Source organism: Rhinolophus sinicus, linkage group LG07 (assembly GCF_036562045.2).
Source record: "Rhinolophus sinicus isolate RSC01 linkage group LG07, ASM3656204v1, whole genome shotgun sequence".
NCBI lineage: Eukaryota > Metazoa > Chordata > Mammalia > Chiroptera > Rhinolophidae > Rhinolophus > Rhinolophus sinicus.
Genome location: NC_133757.1, coordinates 45,998,096 through 46,016,630, shown reverse-complemented (window position 1 = coordinate 46,016,630; position 18,535 = coordinate 45,998,096). Strand labels below are relative to the sequence as shown.

Below are 18,535 nucleotides of genomic sequence, written 5' to 3'. Positions count from 1 at the left end.
CACTATGGTCACCTTCAAAGTACTCCCCTTGGGAAGCTATGCTCTGATGCCAGTGCTTAGTCCACCCTTCAAAGCAACTTTGGAACTTTTTCTGGAATGGCCATCAGAGCTATCATCGTATTACCCTTGATGTCCTGAATGTCATCAAAATGTCTTCCTTTCAATATTTCCTTTATCTTTGCGTAAAGAAAGAAGTCATTGAGGGCAAGATCAGGTGAGTAGGGAGGGTGTTCCAATACAGTTATTTGTTTACTGGCTAAAAACTCCCTCACAGACAGTGCCGTGTGAGCTAGTGCATTGTCATGATGCAAGAGCCATGAATTGTTGGAGAAAAGTTCAGGTAATTTTTGCCTAATTTTTTCACGCAGCCTTTTCAGCACTTCCAAATAGTAAACTTGGTTAACTATTTGTCCAGTTGGTGCAACTTCATAACAAATAATCCCTCTGATATCAAAAAAGTTTAGCAACATCGTTTTGATTCTTGATTTGGACTAATGGAACTTTTTTGGTTGTGGAAAATTGGCTGACTTCCATTGTGTACTTTGACGTTTTGTTTCAGGGTCGTATTGGTACACCATGTTTCATCACCAGTGATAACACAACCCAAAACATAGTTTTGCCTCTCCAAAAGGTCTTGGCAAACTTCGACTTTCCTTTCCTTTTGTTCATCGGTGAGCTCCTTCGGGACCATTTTTGCACATACCATTCTCATGCCAAGATTTTCAGTTAAAATTTTCCTAACTGTTTCTCTATTGGTGTTTTTTTTTTTTGTCTGCTATGCTTCTCACAGTCAGCCGATGATTTTGACGCACAATTTCACAAATTTTTGCAATTTTTTCATGACTTCTGTTCATTATTGGCTGCCCTGACCTCTCTTCATCAGTGATGTGTTCTCTCCCTTCAGAAAAATGTTTAATCCATTTGTACACTGCCATTTTCTTCATGGCATTATCCCCATAAACTTGGACTAACATGTCCCAGATTTCACTTCCACTTTTGCCAAATTTAACAAGAAATTTAATGTTCATTGCTCAAATTCAAGGTCAGACATTCTCGCGACAGCACACAAAACACACAACAATAATGAACACCACTCCGCAAGACACCACCACACGTCGACTCAAACACAGGTGTGATACACTGATATACCAAGGTTTTGAAATCTTACTGAGCTGTTTGTACAGTGCTGCCAATGTAAAGCATGTGGTGGCAAGTTTGCGAATGTAATTGTCATACCTTGTATCATGTACTACTGATTTTGAGGTTAGAATCACAAAGATAAGACAACTTCCTTAACATTTTAAAAGCTGTATCAAGTAAAAATTAAGTTAAGTCTTTAGAAGTAATATAATACATCTGTTGTTTAAACAATTTGAAGTAAAGAGGCAGGTTCAATGACAGTAAATGTCGATTTCATTCTAGGTGTTCTGTATCTCTGAAAATGATTGTGATTTTCAAAGCTCCAAGAGCAAGTTGTTTTTAGAAACATCAATACAAGATGCTCTGGTTTAATATATTCAAAGGACTGATAGGGTGGTAATTAATAAAAGAAATGTCACCTGAAGGTCTGTGTTGGGAATTTTCATTAACAAGTTGAAAAAGAAGTAACAAAGTAATCAATGAACTAAAGCAGACATGATTGACTGTAATTACTGTGCTTGTTAAAGTTATTGACTAACAGCAAGATGGGCTGTCAAAGTTGAGGCATGACTCTATGAGGAAATGAAATGAGAAAAATTAATGAGAAAAACACTCATTTTAGCTCTTCTGTTATCACCAAGGCAGTAAAGTTAATGTGTCATTTTCAATAGTTCTGAAATGGTTAAATTGAGATTTTTTATTTTAACATTATATACACCCAGACTAGCATTTAAATACTGCATTTGAGTTTACACAAAGTGAAATAAAGGAGGAGGGAGGCATTAGGTAGGAAATATAATATATAACGACAACAAACAAGACATAACTAGTTTGTACCAGGGTAGTAGCTGTAAAGATGGAGAGGCAATGCAGTTGAAGGCAATTTGAGATATTAATAAAACACCATTCTTTTATGATGCTGACATTTTTCCTTTCCGCATCAAGGCAAATATGACTCCCTCTATGAAAATTTCCTGAATTTCCCCCTCCTTTTAAAACTCTTTTCCCTCCTTTGAAATCCCATACAATTGAGCTTTACCTTCTATTATAGTTAATTTGCACATACCATTGCTGTTATGGACACTGCCACTGCCCCCTAGCTTTCATTGGAATGGTGAAGACAGAATAAGTAAACAAATAAATAAACATGCAAGGCTGTGATAAGTGGGTGGGGTGAGTAGATAAGGAAATCAGGTAATACCTCTCTGAGATGTGAAGGATTATATATTAAGGATGAGAGTGAGTCACATGTGTAAATAGCTGGGAGATAATGATTTCAACGCAACAACCCTAAGGGGATACACTTGAGTATTTTATAACAGAAAGTATTATTGAAGTTAATGAACTAGGGTGCAGAATGCTGTGAGTCAAGGCGGAAGAGGTTGACAGAAGCCAGATCACACAGGGCCTTGTAAATTTGGTGAAGAATTTGGATTTTCTGCTATGAGTAATAAGAAGCCAGTATGATTCTAAGCACAGAATAACATGAGCAAAGGTATGTTCTGAAAGTTTATTTAGATGCTGTGTAGAGAATGGATTGCAAATGCCTCAGAATAGTTGGGGCGGGGGAGATAGAGACAAGCGGATGTATTAAAGATAACTTCTGGAAGAAGGATTGATGGAATTCTTGAAGACTGTGAGGGAAAAGAATGACTGAGGATGAGTCCTAGGTTTTAGCTTAAGCCATTAGGCAATGGTACCAATAACTAGAATATGAATGACAGAGAGAAATAGGTTTGAGAGGCAAAAGCAAGAGCTCTTTTTTTGGGGTATATTTAGTTTGCAATGTGTATTGGCTATTCAAGTGGAGAGGGCAGTTGGAGGTATGCCTCTGGGGCTTTTGAGAGAGATCTGGGATGGGGATACAAATTTGGGAATCATTAACATATGGATGTGTGACTGGTTTATTCGGTGGACTAGTTTGCTTTCTCCAGTCCCTGCATTGTACCTTTGTTCTGTTGCCTCTCCCTTTTTCATTCCTTAATGACACACTGGGTAGGCTCCATAATTTTCCTGACATTTTCAGTGCATTAAAGGCTGCTTAGTCCATTTGAAAACTTCCATCTTATTCTAATTTAAATCTCATCTCTTGCCCTTCCTCCAGCACTTACCAGATGTCCTCCTGAGGGACTTGGAAATGGGAAGGGTTAAGATTGGCCTTTTCACCACTTCTGCTTTGGTATCTTGAGAGAAGAGAATTAGTTGGCCTTGCTCTCTGATTTTTTCAAGTCCCCTAACTTTTCCTCTAGTGTTGGAGCTCGAGAGGGAATAGGAGAGAAAGAACATGCAGCTCTTTTCTTAATTGCTTCTTTGTGAGCTGAGTGAAGTGTCGGTCCTTAAGATTGGAAATTCCGTAGTGTGCAATGTACATAGATGGTTTGACTTTCTTTCATTTCGAACCTTTGTTGCCAATTCTGAGCAACAAAGTCCCACTCAGCATCCTATTACAGACCTCACTTATAGGCATATGATTGGATGAGATATCCCCTGAGGTGACAGTACGGATTTGGCCACATGGAGGTTGTTAGTAGACTTAAAACTGGCCCTTATGGTAGTGAAAAATACAGAAGTTCCATGAAGTGGGTTGTGGAGTGAAGGAGAGGTGAAAAAGTAGGGATGGTAAGCAACTCATTTGGAAGTCTTGTGACAAAGGCAGCAGAGGACTGGGAGGAGCCTCGGGAGGGAGGTGTAGGGTGAAGCTAGTGTTTTCCTTTGTTTGATATTTTTAAGTTAGAAGTCCTGTGGCATATTTTTGTGGTGATCCTTAGAGAAGGGGTAATAATGCATTACATGAGGTAATAACGAAGGAGGAGAGTCCTTGAGAAGGAGGGAGAAGAAGGGATCCAGAGCAGAAGAGGAGAGATGAGCCTTTAGTAGGAGCAAGCGTAGGAGAGAAGGCAGAGATGATGAGGCTCAGTGTTGCTGGTTTTGCATGATGAGAAGACACGGCCATCTCCCCAGATGGCTTCTGTTTTTCTCAATAAAACAGTAGAGTTGGTTGGTAGCTAATGACAGAGTAGGTAGGAAGGGAGAGTGGGAAACATCTTTTGCTACAGTACATAAGACCTTTGAGACAGGAGCAGAGTTATTTAGTTTCCCCCAAATCACTCAATAAAGTGCCAGAACTATTTATCACATATATTTGGAAGAAAATAATTTCAATTATCACAGCCAGAAATGATCCTTACCCTTAAATCTTACCTTAAATAATTATAGCTGTTCAGAAAATTATGTGTTTTTCTTAAGTCCCAACCCGAAATTGCCAATATTTTGAGGTATCATGTATAGAATAAAATAGATTTATAGTTCACACTAAAGCTATGTTCATTCTTTAAGGTATTTTAAAAAAAAGAAGAAACTATTCCATTATGATTAAAGAACTGATTGTACCCTGCAGGCTTATATTCCAAGAGGGGCTGCTCATAGGGATAGAATCCTTTCTTTGTGGAGGCCTCCGTTCTGTGCCTCTGATCTTCTAGCTGGCTCCTAACACAGGGTTCCGTATCAAGGGGCTTCTCAGTGCATGTGGCTGACTGACTTTGTCTGGGGCCAGCCCTGCCACCTAGAGCCAAAGACACACTTTTGATTACCTCAGGAGGATTGCTACAATGGCCCTGATTTATTCTCTCTCTTTTCTCTTTTTTTCAGCTCTTCTATCCCTAACCTTTGTTTGCTTGCAAGAGGAATGTCAGCCAACAATTCAAAGTCTGAAAAGTATAAAGAAAGTAAACAAGTAAATAGGGAAGGAGAATAAATACTGAACAAGACTGGGCAAGGTGACAAAAAGGAATTAAAATCTGGAAGGGGGCCAGGGTGCAAAATGCAGTAGCTGTGTAGTTTACAGGAACTATTTAGTGTTCAGCATGCTTCAGTGATCACCCAGAGAATGCCAGATTTTTCCGGTTTTGTTTGCTACCCTATAGTTAGCTATGGAAGCTTGACATAGGTGATCTGTGTTTCCTGTCAGCCAACCGATATAAATACAGAAGGCTGGGGCCTTTGCTCTTCAAATCCGACGTGATTTGAATTGCTAGGAGGAGGACCCCTTGTGGCCATAGTGGGAAATACTGCAGCTAAAAACCTATCTCGGAGGCTGCAGACATTTTAATGAAGGAATTAGAAAAACAACTCCATAGAGCTTTTTAAAATTACATTTCAGATATTTATAATATTTGGTTGTTTTGATAATACCAGTACCATAATTGCATCTGTATTGCATCTCTAAGGAGTTCAGTGTAATTTGAAGCACTTCAGATTTTATGCACTTAATTCACATACCCCCAGAACAGGGGTTTTCACCTCTATTTTGCAGATGGAAAGGAGAGGTACAGAGCTGGTAGGTAACTTATTTGTGATTTTACAGTGGAGGCAGGCTCGCTCATAATAGAATTTGTCTATCTTGGCCCAATTCAACATCTGGGATTGGAAAACATTCATTATTAAAGCTCTAAAACAAAAACTTCTATTTTGCAAGTGTCAAGTGAACTCTTTATTCAAGAAAAGATGGATTGAGAGACATAAAACTTACTCTTTGTTTTCACTGTGAAAAGAAGCTATTCCTAAAGGGGAAAAGCTGCTTTAAAAATATCTGGGAGGACAGTATGTTAGCAACTAAGAATCTTTAGATAAATGTAATGCCAATTAGGCATATTTTAAAGGAAGCTACATAAAAATAATTATTTTGCTGGTTTCCCTAGAAATCATATAAAATGAAACCCCTTTCATAGTTGATTCTCTCTGACAGTCCCTAAACCCTGCCTTTCCTCTCGGCTTCCTAATATTTGTTCTAAGAGTGCCCGTGGAGCTAATAAATAAATGCCTTCTTTTTATTTTGAATTCAGCCTTTTAAGAACAGGAATGCCAAAACTCAAATGAGTAGGTCTATTTTAGGGGCAGTTACCACCTATTGTTTGAAAAGCTATTGGAAGAGAGTCACAAAGTGCTAATGTCTAAAGAAATGCAGTACAAGTTCAAGTGGGGTGTCAAGGAATTGAGCAATGATAAAGCATAAGGCAGGGACATGCCAAACTGCTCCAGTGAATGTTAAGATTTTCAGGGATAGGATATTTTAAAAAAAGGCAGAGGAAATATGAAAACAAATAGCCATAGAACAAAGAAATTTTGTTGGAGAAGGCTGTTGTTTAGTAACTTTAATAATGGTTTCACCTGTGGAGTTTTGGGTAAATTTTCACTTTACGTACATTACTGATAATTTTATGTGGTTCTACATAAATTCTGGAAGCAGAGTATAATAATTGGTGCAAGGGTATAAGACAGGTAAGATTTAAAAGGAAAAACACATCAGATGTGACACATGATCCTATGACACTGAAGACACTGAATTTTACCTAATTGATCTTTTGGTGGTGGATTTCCTGGACTCCTATCATCTCTGCTGTATCATTTTTCACTTTCAATAATTCCAGTCTTCAGCTTTAATTAGATGTAAAGGGTCCTTATTTTGGAAAGGAACCAGAGAAATGCAAATCTAACTTACTCAAAGCTTCTTGACAGCTATGTTTGTAGATCTCTAGGCAAAGTATGTGTCTGGCCTTTTTCAATGAAGTATTTTCAGTAACAAGTTGTCAGTGAGGTCAGTGACTGAGCGGTTCAGGATTAGATACCACCCACCCCGGTTTGTAACCTCCCCTTTCTTTCTTATCCTGGGTGACTGACACTCAGCTAAAGTGACTGCCCCACTGTCACTGCCTCTTAATTTGTTGCTCTGTAACTCTGTGACTCACCAAGAAGTCTTCTCCTTTCTTTTCCCCCTTCAAAAGCTCTTTTTGGATAATTTCTTCCAAGAGCCGAATTTTAAACACATTTACTTTATAGGAAGCAACAGAAAGGTAAGAGTCAAGTTTGTAAAGAGAAGAGCTGGACTTCAGTGCATTCTTGTTTCTGCGTGGAATTGCTCTGCCTGAGTTATATATCGTAGGTTTAAAGTGTGGGCTTTCCTTCTGAATGAAAGACCACCTCATTCTTATATAAAGTGGGAATGTTTTCAGTAGTTATGATGAGAAATGTAGGCTTTCACGCTAATTTTAAAGTTATAAATAACTTTGAAACTAGTGCCAGGGGAAGCCAGTAGCCAATGTCGTGCTTTGCATTCAGAGTTTCTGGCTATAAAAAGCCGATTGCGATATGAGCTGGAAAAGATAAGATACGGCCTGGATGCTTCTACATTGGCATGGAGCTGGGGCCAAAGGAAGCCAGGATAGAAAATGTTTGAAGGGATTTCACTTTCAATCAAAAGCTTGTTCACTGTAAATGGAAGCTTTTCCAGATGAGATAGTGGCAAAGCATTAATGTTTGAATTTAATGGTTATCTTATATATTTGTTTTTTAATAGTCAGAAATATCAGGAGGTTAAGGAATCTCTCAGAACTGTTTTAGCACCATTTATAGTCAAATGAAACTCACACTATATGGGATGAATATGGGATAATAATAATGTAAAGAGAAGGTCACTGTCTCGTGGGGTCTGAGTGACTGGGAGCAGTTACTCTCAGTTGTATTGAGGAGAGAATGGAAGGAATGAGTTCAAATGGAAACAAGAAGAAATTTGGGGTAGGCATCAGGAAGTTCATGGACTGTAGAGGTTTGGGGTCACTGATATATACCACTAGGAAAGACTGTTTTAACATCTCTGAAGATACGTGAGACTCAATGATTTGCTTAAAACACAAGTGGGAAAAATAGGATTTCAAATTAGCGTTGCTTCTGGGTTACTGCAAGCTTATTTAGATAAACTGAAAGGTCAACATAATTGAAAATAACTGTGGTTTGGAGGTATGGGTTATCAACAGTAAGATTTGAATGGCATATTTTGATGTGCTTTTAAAATTTTATTACCTACTATAAAAAATTAACTCAGTAGTAGCATAGGACAAATTTGTTAAATGGATAAACCCCAAATACAGACAGTGTAGTAGACATATCTATTTCCATTTGTTACCTCCTATACATAGTCTGTATTCCTTCTTGAGTAAAATATTGGAATTTCTATAATAAAACATTTTTGTGTCATCATAAAAGTAATATGAGCTCATTGTATGAATTTTGAAAGCACAGAAAAAAATTTTCTGTAATCTCATTGATGTAGTTCCTTCTAGTCTTTTTTCTCTGCATGGCTTTTAAAATGAATTGCAATAATACTGTAGATAAAATTTGGAACTGTGCTTTTTCATTTAACCTTATACCAAAACATTTTCCATATAATATATATTCTACATAAATGTTATTTTTAATTGCTGTGTAACATTCTTCCAAGGAAATGGATCTAAGTGCTATGGTAAATGTGTGTGTGTGTGTGTGTGTGTGTGTGTGTGTGTGTTTATTTATTTATTTTAAAGGTCATTTCTTTAAGCTCTGTTCTTAAGTGTGGACTTGGATTAGAGAGCATTAGAGTTGAAGACAAAGGTTGTGATTTTTAAGATTTCTTTTACTGTTTTCCTTTTAAGGCATTGTAAAATTCGTTGTCTACCAAATGAAATATTTACTGAGTATCTCTGATATGCAAAACATTGTTATCAGGCACAGACCCATAGGTAGCAACATACTAAGTGTTTGGAAGGACAGAATCCCTGCTATTTACAAAATTTCAACTTATCAACTTTCACAGATAGTAAGGCTACATGTCAAAGTTGAAAATGCTTCAGCTCTGCCTGAGACCAACAGATAGTATTATTGACTATATTACTTTGGACTTTAGAGCAATAGAATTTATAAATAAGTTTTGTTAGAGCACCGTCTATACCTAGTTCTGATTTATATGAATTTTGTGATTCTACTGTGACTAAGAAATAGCAGAAGTAGAAAGGATCAATACTTTAGTTATAATAAAACTTAGAAGGAAATTAGAAGTATTTGGAGAAAATCTGTAGGTAGCACAGTGGAAAGGAAGGATAGAGGGCACACACAAGAGCATGGCTAGAGTGGGAGTCAGGAAAGATAGGAAGTTTTAATTTTGTTATTGAATTTGGGAGCTATGGTTGTAGAAATAGACTATATTGAAGGAAGAAAGCCAAGGAATTCATGATCAATAAAACTATTTGATTTTTGGAGGTGGTGGTTGGTCCACAGAAATCAAAACGGAGAAAGTGGAGATTTTAGTATTATTTGGTGGAGGTGAGTTGAGGTATAGAGTTGTGAATTTTTAAAGAATATATTCTGTCTGTGTTAATTTTTTTAAAATAGTGGAGTTTTATTTTTCAGTGATATTTAGAGGACAACCATAGCTATGGAAAGATGGCAGTTCTTTTTTCTATTCACTATGAACTTCTGTTTGCAGGTTTCTGTTTTTTTTTTTTGTTTTTTGGAGTAGAAGGGATTAATATTTAAGGAGAGAAATTGGCAGCGCAGTCTTGCCTGAAGAGAAACTATGTGATTTGTAATGAAGACTGAAAAATAGTGTTTATTTATGGATCGTTGGCTCATGGGAATGTTTGTCTAGAGACTCAAAAATCATGATTTTCTGATTTTTGTTTGGATACTGGACTTTAAATGACATGGTGCTGTGGGGGTGGAACTCCTGAGTTTAGCCAAGTTGCAAATCAAATGGAAAGTGACAGATAATTGAGACTACAGAATTTTTGAAAGTGAACGGGACTGTTAGCCATTGCACCTGATTTTCACATGCTTAATTACTCTTTTTAACTACATTATTGCTGCCTGGGACATAGCCAGTAATCTACTACCAATTTAATCACTAACTTCCAGGGTCTGAGAAGTGACTGAATTCCTATGTGCAAAATTATAAATTTAGGTCATATTTATTCGACAACCCCCACCTCTTTTTCTTGTCTTTCATTATCTTAATTAGTATGCTTATGATACTTCCGGTTCCTCCATCAACCGGGAAATAGATTTGATGGAGAAGGCAACGTTTAGCACAAAGAAAGACCCTCAAGTAGTGGAGCTTGAGCACTTTAGGCCTCAATTTATATTAGCACTGTTCAAAATATTATCAGCAGTTCTCAGTCTGTTACTGGTCTGTGAAAGGAGGTAAGAGACTTTGCCCTAAGACTTTGTAGCAAGACTTTCTATGAATGAAACAGTCATTGGTTTTTATTTTGGTGCAAGCTCCTCATCTCATTGCAGACATGTACTTTGGGTGCATTACTTAAATTACACTGTATGGCATCTCTCTCCTCTATTCTATAGGCACTATGCGGGAGAGAACTGGGATGGAGGTGTACAATTAAGGAGATAACAAATGAATTACCAGGTCTCAGTTGATGAGGCTTTTGGAGGTTGTATCAATGCAAAATGGCCCTGGGTTAGCTCAATGAGAACCCACAGAATGACTGAGCGGCAGGATAGCTGAAAGGAATCCATTTGGTCTACTCTAGAACTGGCTTTGAAATTATCACTCATTCTAGATGACTTTTGTAAGAGACATTATTCTTAGTGCTGGGGATAGATACTGGTGAACCAAATAAAGCCCCTGACCTCTGCGTGTTTCCTTTCTAATGTGTATGTGTTTGAGGGTAGGGATGAAGGGAGAGTAAGAAATGAAACCGACTTCTCTGTGATTCTCTAGAAGAGGTACGAGAATCTGTCTTAGTCTAGGGCTGGAGCTCACGGGGCATGTTCTTATGGAAATTTGCAGGATTAACTTGCTTTTCTTTTTGTGAGACTCACCAGTTTCAGTATGGGATAACAAAGGAATCCTAGTTTTAAGAATCAAATAATCTGTGATAGGCACTGCTGGTTGCCTATGCAATGCCTGTACATTCTACTCTTCTTGTTAAGTTATAGAACCCCGATTTAGGTCAAGGATAAAATGGCATAATGTGGCCCCCCGTCTTGAGCCTTGCCTTTGCTCAGGGCCCACTCCAAACCCTTTGGAGTGTACTTTCTTTTCTAATAATGGCTTTGAACCACTGCTTTCTGCTCGGGCCCACTTTTACCTCTTTGAAGTATACATTTTCTTCTAATAAACTGTTTTTTCACTAAAAAACCAAAAAAAAAGGTATAATATTATACATATTGATCTCCATCTTTGTTCCCCCTCTCCCCATATAGATAGGACAGTTACATTTAGTTAATACAGATACATAACAATTCGTGTAGACCTACCTCATTCTTTTCCACGTCGTAGTGTTTTGCTACACGGATGTAGCGTAATTTACTTAGCTATCCTGTATTGATGGATGTCTTTCTGTTTGTTTTTTCATGTTGCTATGCTCTAATGAATATCCTTGTTCATGTACCTGATATATTTTTATGAGTGTGTTTTGAGGATAAACTCATGGACATAGAATTGCTGGATCAAAAGGAAGGTTCATTTTAAAATTTGATAAGTATTGCCTTTAATTGGAAATATCAATCAAAGGATTAAAGAGTATACATAGTTTAAAATTTGAGAGCTATTGTCATATATCTCTTCAAGAAGTTTACATCAGTTTGCATTCCCACTAACAGTGTATGCTGAGAGCTTTTGTCTCCAACTCTTAGCAGCACTGATGATACGCTATCAAAATTTTTTACTTTTGAAAGTCAGATAGGTGAAGCTATCTTATTCTTTAGGTTTGCATTTGATTAATTATGAATGAGGTTGAGCAAGTTCTAAATATTTATTAGCTCATTGTATTTCTTGCCTTTTGTATCCTTTGTCCATATTTTTGGTTTATCTCTCCATACTAAATTAAGCAAATTAGTTTTTTGTCTGTTTAATGTGTTACAAGTATTCCCCCCCAATTTGTTGTTTATTTTTTGACTTTTATGTTTTATTTAAAAAATATTTTTGTACTCATATTTGTGAACCTTTTCCTTTATAGCGTCTGGGCTTTGTGTTTGCTTAGAAAGGACTTCTTACTTCAATTATTATACATAAATGTATTATATGTAAATTCATTTATACTTTCTCTCAGAATTTTAAAATCTTTGCTCCATCTGAAATTGACTTTGAGCAAAGGAGTGAGGCTGGAGATCAGCTTTGTTTTAATTTTTCCTGTAAACATTTATTTAGGTGATCCAGTATGATTTATTTAAGAATCACTCTTTTCTTATTAATTTGAAGTGCTATCTTCATCATAAGCTAGATTTACATTAGAGTCTGTTTCTCAACTCTCTCTCTTGTTCTAGTAATTCTCAGATCCCTACTTTTTAAGTAACTTTATTTCATAACATATTTTAATGCCTGGAAGGATTAATTCTTCTCCTTATTCTTTTCTTCCCCTTTAGGGTTTTCCTAGATATAATCACATAATGTTTCTTTCTAGATGAATTTTAGTATAACATTTTATCTGGTGGTTCAGACGCAGGTGATATTCAGATGGGATTTTGGGATCTGTCAGAAGAGGCTGACTTTTTCATATTTGCTTTATTTTTTATTTTAACAAAGGGTGCCTTAGCCAGGGTTCTTGATTGCAACCACAGGTCTGCAGAAAAAGTTTCATAAATGACATTAGAGAGCTCATAGATTTTCCAGGAGAGCCAGGGAAACAGCCAAAGACAATGCACCTGGGAAAAATGTCTGACTGTACCTGAGAGATAGTCCCGCAGATGTACTTGCTTCTACCATTCTAGGCTCTTGGGCTGGAAACTGAAAGCCCGCCCACAGCTTTCCCAGAAGGATATGATGCTTGTGACCTTTTCAAATCCCACTCAAGCTGTGTTTGGTTGGTGAAATATGGAGGAGGAAAGGTGGGTCAGAGATGGAAGGGGTACTAACAAAACTATAGCATCTGCCACAAAGGGTATACTATGAAAATTAATCTCCCCCCTGCCCTGATCCTAACCTCTCAGGTCCCTGGTCCTCTTCCCATGCTGCAACTGCCACCAGTTTCTGGTGTAAATTAAAGAATGAAAAGGTAATGAATCATTCTGTATCAGTGCATATAAATGTACGTCACTTTTCATTATAGCTGCCACTTGGTTAAATTTAACAAATTTATTGTCCCACGCTATTCTGGAATATTTTAATATTGTTTCTATCTGTTGCTGGTATTCCCCAGTAAGGTCATACAAATTGCTAAATATGAAATGCTTTTGTATTCCTTCTCCCCACGACAGTGGCCTTCCTCCACTTGACCTCTGCCTAGAACCCCTGAGACCTTCCCTCGTGTAGAAACTGAAGTGTGAACACCTGGCAAACAGCAGCTTTCTGAGACCCAGCTCCAGGCTAAGCTCTGATTTGTTGGGGCCTGAGCCCTGCTGGTTGCTAACTGGGCGATACTTGTAATATCTCCCCTACTGCTAGGCAAATGACATCCAAGTGGATCCTGTATATTTCCTAAAGCTTTTCCTGACCCTCTGGTCCTGGTTAAAGCCACACCAATGAAAGAATATATGACAATTAATTAACTAGTCCCTAACTGATGCACATGTAGGTTGTTTCTAGCTTTTCGTTACAAAGACATGCATCTTTGTACACATGTTCACATTTCTAAAAGTGTCATTACTTTGCCTAAAAACTTGTGCAAATAAAGTTTTCTGGGTATTGCTAGAGTGCCTTCCAAAGAGATTTTACCAATATACACTCAGATCAACAGTGTATGTATGAGACAGCTCACATTTCTTTATCTTGTCAAAGAAGATTTAAAAAAATCTTTTAGTAAAACCAATTTACCCTCTTTAGTGATGATATTAAAAAAAAAAAAGAAGAGAAGAAAATTAAATTAGTTTAGTATGAGTGGCCCTTAGTGAACTGTACCAAGATATCATGAGATCACTGCTCTCTTTTCTGATTAATTATAGTTTGATACTGTATTAAAATTTGCTGGGGATCAACATGAAATTTACTGGTTTTAATTTTCAGAAGCTACCTTTCTGATATATGGGACAACGTTTGTCAGTTCCAATGCCGTAATTACTCAAAGATGCAAGCAATAATTCTGTGATAATATATTCAAGTTTTCCACTGCTCTGTAATATCGTGGTTCTCAATCCAGGGGACATTTGATAATGTACTTTTGCTCCCCAGGGGGCATTTGATAATGTCTGGAGACATTTTTGGTTGTCACAACTGGGTGACTAGGCTGGTGCTACTGGCATTTAGAGGGCAGTGGCCAGGGATGCTGCTAAACATTCTACAACACACAGGACAGCCCCCCACAACAAAGAATTATCCAGCCCAAAATATCAATAGTGCTGAGAATGAGAAACCCTGGAAATGGACGTTGATCTAAACAGTTAAACAGTCCCTCATTACCTTTTCTCCTGCCTTGTTTATTAGTTTCATCTCAAGATTGTGGCCATGGCCTTTCCATTTTAAAGACCATTCTCCTTTGCAGACAAGATGAAAGCAAACTCAAAATATTATCATTTTCTTTCCTCTCTGTTACTTGTCAACATCATGAAATCTGCCTGGGAGTGGAGGAAGGAGGTTGTACCTTTCTTGTCCTTTCTTCCTCAGATACAATCTAAAAGTTTTTGTGCTGTTTTGAATGTTTTTCACAAGCCTTTGCTCATCCTAGATTTAGTCTACTCTTCAGTAGGTCAATCAATACTACCCCTTGCCTTTCGTTCTACTTTGTGTGTCCTTTAGAGATCACAGCTCTTTCGAAAGCTCCTAGTACACGACATTGAGTTATATTTGCATACGTTCTCTCCCATTTTTTTTCTCATTTGTGATTGGAGTACTGAGTTTTATTTTTTGACCTATCTTTCATTTTAGAATCTTTGGCTCTGGGACATTCTTAAATTTTCTGTGAACTGCTTAGCAATCTAAGATACTTGTCTTACTTTACTTTGTGTTTTCTTTCTTGGCTGTAATGAACTCTAAGGTGATATGTTCAATTTTTCCCAAGGTTCCTGTCACTTTCACTTCACTAACATATTATTCTTTGTTGGTAAGAATTAAGCCCAGGGTAGCAGTTCCGTTCTTTGATTCTTTATTGTCTGAATGACGAAATTGCTGATAGAGAGGCAGAAGATAAAGGAGAGGCATGATCCCTCCAATTTGGGTTTTAATTACTTTATTGTCTTTTTGGTTTTGCTGAATTCCTTTGATTTTTAAGTCTTTGCCAGGTCTCTTTTTATTTTGAGCTCTCACTTCAGTCAACTTTCTTTTCATTTTATTTAGTCTTTCCATCAGTTCTTTTCTAGAATTCAGTGTTTGGGTATTTCACTGAGAACACAGAGTGGACGTATTCTAAATTTTCTTTTGTTTGAAGGATAATTTCTCCTTGAATCTTTAAGACATTGTCTCCCTCTTTTATGTTATGCAATTTTGTTTTTCTATTTACTTATCTTTTTAAAGGCAAGAGATTTATTTAGTCCTGGCGTTTGTCACGGGTGAGATATGTATATTCCCTTTGAACTTCGTCACTATCGACTTTGGAAATACAGAATTTCCCTCTCAAATTTAAAGAGGAGGGCAAGTATCTCGCTCAATTTCGGGACTACAGGTGTCACATATCTGTGGGGCAACTATATTCCTATTCCGATTATTTGGTCCTCTACTTGGAGGTGAACTTAATCCTAGATAATTTGCAGCAATTCAGATTCACTTTTCTAAAAGAGATGCATAAAACCAAATCTCTAGAATACCCTTTGCCAATGATTTTCTTGTGTCTGCCCCTACTGTTGAGGCTCTCTTATCCCAGGACACAATGTATCATTCTTCCCTTGTACCCTTTTATCCTGCGTTCAGTTTCTGGGAACTAAAATCTGAGTGTAGTTAGAAATTATATTGCTGGGAGGTGGCCAGGAAACATCTCTGGCTACCTGAAAAGCAGCTCCTGAACATAAGGGAGCAGCTTTGTTGGTTGGCTCTGTCAGCTCCAAGTGTCTGATCCGATGTCAGAATTCATGGATGTAAGGGTGGGCTCTGTGACTACTTTAAATTTAAGTATAAGGGAGTTCTAGCTCTCCCCTCCCCCCAGTTTATCTCATTCATGAAGTAGATAAGTGGCCAGATTTAGCAAATAAAAATATAAGAGACTGTTAGGTTTGAATGTAGGTAAACGACCAATAATTTTTGTGTGTGTAGGTATGTCCCAAATATTGCATAGGGCATACTTGTGCCAGAAAATTATTCATTGTTTGTATGAAATTCTCAGTTAACTGGGCACTCTGTATTTTACCTGGCAACCCTAAGGTAAGAGAAAATTTCCCCCAGTGTTTGCAAATCATTGATGAAGTCTTTCTCCTTTTGTGTCTCAGATACTGGTGTAACAGGGTCTTTTTCTGATTTGATAAGGGTTGCCCTTCCCAGTCTTCTTTCATCTGCAGGGCTGATCAACACTGAGAGGACTGGAGTACATTTGAAGAGTCTGGGAGTCTTCAGAGAGGAAACGAATGAAGACCTGGGCTCTGTTGTTTTACCGTGTATTTATTATTAGAAAGATTTTTGTGCATTGAACTGGTCCCAATTAAGAAAGAAAGGACCTAGTAAGAAAGAACATCAAAGACCCGTAAGCATACCCTGTTGTGGCCTGTGTTACTCAATGGGAGAGGCAGTTTGGGTAGGAGAGGACCTCCTGCCTCAGTGACTGTGCTTGGGAAAAATGCAAGAGCTGTAGGTGTGGGTGCCCGGCGACACCTCTGAGAGAGCAGCCTGCTTCTCTCCTGACGAATCACTGTGGTCACTCTTTGGATCTATAGCAGCGACAGTGCAGCAGGCGAAAAGGTCACGCGGGGCTGCAGGCATCTGTTTTCATCAGTAAACTGCCAGGAGCCGAGCACCAGCAGCCTTCAACAGTGCCCCCTTGTTTCTAATCGAGTTCTCTGGTTTTCTCTCTCTGACGCATGCGTATCAAGAGGCCCTGGGGTTCAGGAACAATGTGAGGGACAGGAGAGATACTGGACTCCCTGCCAGTCTGGCAATTTGGGAAGTGGTTTTAATCTGAAAAACTAATAGATGGGACCTCAGTTTTACTCAAAACTATCGAAGTAGATCCTCCTATTACCACATATACACAGATATTTTACAAACATGTTATCATAACATGTTTTATTGTTGAGTTCTGTAAAAGTTTCTTTTTTCTTTTTATGGGATGTCATGACCTGAGAAGACTATATGTTTTCCTGTGGTCTTGTGTTTGGCAGTCTTGAATATATAGCTCAGATTAATAAAGATCTGTTTATGAAAGAATATCAAGTTTTGTGATTATTTATGATTCCTGCCTCTTTTTCTTCTTTGTCAGCCTGTACCCATTAATATATTTTAAAGATCCAGCTTAAAATTCACCTGTAATAAATACTCATCCGTGGGTAATTATTTTTAACTTTGATTACTTGTTTAGCTTTGGTGCCTTGTTCCTTTATCACATAATCTTACATTTATACGTATGCTAGTGTAAAATATATTGGTCGTCGATCCTCATGATCACATTCTCCTGGGAGAAATATAGGAGAATGTATTTATGATCTTAAAGTAGGAAATCATTTCTTAAATAAACCCTCAAAAACATAAACCATAAAGTAAAAGACTGAAATATTTAATTATATTAATATAAAAACTTTCTTTGTGAAAAAAGATACCATGAAAGAAGATAAATGAAAGCCACTAATTGAGAGAACGTATTTACAAATCATCCATGGAAAGTGGGTTGCATTATTGTGCCCCATTCTTCACCCTCTCTATATCCATGCCCTTTGCTATGTGCCTTGCAGTTCTTCACAGTGGAGGCAGAGTACATGTCTCAGCAACTTTAGGGTTAGACGCGGCCATGTGACTTGCTTTCCCCATTGGAATATGGGCAGAAGAGGCAGAGTGCCAGTTTGGAGGTTATACCTTAAGAGGCACTGTATGTTTCTACCTGCTCTTCTTGTACTCCTGCCATTGCCATGGGAAGGATATACTCCTGGTAGGCTGCTTGTTCAAGGAGGATGAGAAACATGTGGATCAGATCTGGATTCCAAAACTCCAGCTTGGAGTAAGCCCAGTCAGTCCCATCCTAGATTACCCAACTGCCGGCCAAGCTGAAAACGCACCAGCGAGAATAAATGTTGTTTTATGCCACTCAGTTTTAGGGTAGTTTGTTATATAGCATTATTGTGGAAATAACCGACTCATAGACCATTCAACAAAAATGATTTAGTGTAAGATTTTATAAAGAACTCCTAAAAATTACTAAGGAAAAGAACAATACAATAAGGAAATGAGTCAGTGATAAGTGAAAAGGTAATTCACAGAAGAGAAAAGTTGGAATGATAAATAAGTAAGTGAAAAGATGTTTAGCTTGCTTCACTAGTTATCAGATAAATATAGATTAAAACAATGATGGATAACTTATCATACCTATTAAATTGGTAAAAAATATCTGGCAATAACCTAGTATCGGTAAGGATACGAAGAAAATAGAACTTTCATATGCAAATGGAATGTTTAAGAACAAAGAGAAACATATCAAGCAGGGAGAAGATATTTTCAAGGAATATTACTGACAAAGGATTCTAGCTAGACTATATAGGGAATTGTCGGAAATCAGTAAGAAAAACA

The 18,535-nt window shown here is 37.6% G+C and overlaps 1 protein-coding gene across 3 annotated transcripts in view; it reads left to right on the top strand.

Moving 5' to 3' along the window:
• Window positions 1-6,812: 6,812 nt before the first annotated feature.
• The window catches only part of CTNNA3 (catenin alpha 3), a 1,442,547-nt gene continuing 1,430,824 nt past the window's right edge, over window positions 6,813-18,535 (top strand). For 2 of the 3 annotated variants that reach the window (XM_019731774.2, XM_074339503.1), the window contains exon 1: window positions 6,814-6,989. The gene's annotated coding sequence lies outside the window, so the exon portion shown is untranslated. Of the gene's footprint in view, window positions 6,990-18,535 lie in introns of all 3 variants that reach the window. The other variant, XM_019731776.2, reaches the window with a different exon arrangement.